The sequence below is a fragment of the Suncus etruscus genome, chromosome 6 (genome assembly GCF_024139225.1).
Source record: "Suncus etruscus isolate mSunEtr1 chromosome 6, mSunEtr1.pri.cur, whole genome shotgun sequence".
Lineage (NCBI taxonomy): Eukaryota > Metazoa > Chordata > Mammalia > Eulipotyphla > Soricidae > Suncus > Suncus etruscus.
This window is the reverse complement of record NC_064853.1, coordinates 118001535-118003421: the sequence shown is the minus strand read 5'-3', so window position 1 is coordinate 118003421 and position 1887 is coordinate 118001535. Positions and strand designations below refer to the sequence as shown.

General features: G+C 48.1%; 1 non-coding gene across 1 annotated transcript; it reads right to left on the bottom strand.

Moving 5' to 3' along the window:
* Positions 1 to 315: 315 nt before the first annotated feature.
* Positions 316 to 422, bottom strand: LOC126013091 (U6 spliceosomal RNA). Its single transcript, XR_007497424.1, has one exon. It is a non-coding gene; the product is annotated as a U6 spliceosomal RNA (small nuclear RNA).
* Between the last annotated feature and the right edge of the window lie 1465 nt (positions 423 to 1887).

Below are 1887 nucleotides of genomic sequence, written 5' to 3'. Positions count from 1 at the left end.
ACCCCTGAGCGCTGCCGGGTGTGGCCCAAACACCACAACAACAACAACAACAAAAGTTGAGTTCAGGTTGTCTTGACTTTGGGTATTTGTGTGTCTGTGTGTGTGTGTGTGTGTGTGTGTGTATGTGTGTGTGTTGCTCAACATTTATTCATGGCTCTTTACTCAGAAATCACTCCTGCCTAGGGGCCAGAGCAATAGCACAGTGGTAGGGCATTTGCCTGGCATGTTGCTGACCTGGGACGGATCCGGGTTTTATTCCCAGATCCCATATGGTCCCCTGAGCCTGCCAGGAAGAATTTCTTTTTTTTTTCTTTAATAAATATGGAACGCTTCACGAATTTGCGTGTTATCCTTGTGCAGAGGCCATGCTAATCTTTTCTGTATCATTCCAATTTTAGTATATGTGCTGCCGAAGTGAGTACTCAAGAGCAATTTCTGAGTGCAGAGTCAGGAGTAGCCTCTGAGTGTCATCGGGTGTGCCCCTCCAAAAAAAATCAATCCTGGGACTGGAGAGATAGCACAGTGGTAGGGCACGAAGCTGATCCAGGACAGACAGTGGTTTGAATCCCAGCATCCCATACGGTCTCCTATGCCATGAGTGCTGCCAAGTATGATCCCAAAACCAATAATAATAATAATAATAATAATAATAATAATAATAATAATAATAATAATAATAATAACTCCTGCCCATGCTCAGGGACCATTTGGAATGCTGGGGATTGAACCCAGTTCAGCCTTATATGATGCAAATGCCTTCCCCACTGTCCTATCTCTCTGATCCCTGAGTCCAGGTTCTGCATATAGGAGCTCTATTGTCCCTGCATCCATCAGTTGAATGGGCCTCTAGCAGAGTCAGGTGTAGTTGCTGAACACTGCCAGGTATTAGTGCCTGCAAAGCAAAAACTACACAAAGTTGGGGTATTTCTTTTTTTTTTTTTTTTTTTTTTGGGGGGTCACACCCGGCAGTGCTCAGGGGTTATTCCTGGCTCCAGGCTCAGAAATTGCTCCTGGCAGGCACGGGAGGACCATACGGGACGCCGGGATTCGAACTGATGACCTCCTGCATGAGAGGCAAACACCTTACCTCCATGCTATCTCTCCGGCCCCCTTTTTTTTTTTTTTTTTTTTTTTTTTTTGGTTTTTGGGCCACACCCGGCGGTGCTCAGGGGTTACTCCTGGCTGTCTGCTCAGAAATAGCTCCTGGCAGGCACGGGGGACCATATGGGACACCGGGATTTGAACCAACTACCTTAGGTCCTGGATTGGCTGCTTGCAAGGCAAACACCGCTGTGCTATCTCTCCGGGCCCAAAGTTGGGGTATTTCTAGTTAAGGGTGATCTGACTGTCCTCTCCCAACCTCCTTAGGGGTGACCTGACATTTATTCCCCCCTTCTACAAAGTGAAGCAATTCCAGGAATTTGTCCCAGGGTCTCTGGAAGAGAAAATGGAACAAAACCTCAGGCTTTGCTGGTATTTACAGGAATATTTTTCTTTTTTGCAGGGGAAGTTTTGGATTACATGGGGTGATGCTCAGGGCTTACTTCTGACTTTGCACTCAAGGATCACTCTTGGGGGCCAGACCGGTGGTGCAGAGCAGTAAGGCATCTGCCTTGCCGGCGCTAGCCTAGGATGAACTATGGTTTGATACCCTGGCATCCCATATGGTCCCCCAAGCCAGGAGAGATTTCTGAGAGCATAGCCAGGAATAACCCCTGAGCATTGCTGGGTGTGGCCCGAAAAAAAAGTGGGGGCCGGTGAGGTGGCGCTAGAGGTAAGTTTTCTTCTTGCAAGCGCTAGCCAAGGAAGGACCACGGTTCGATCTCCCGGCGTCCTATATGGTCCCTCCAAGACAGGGGCAATTTCTGAGTGCTTAGCTAGGAGTAA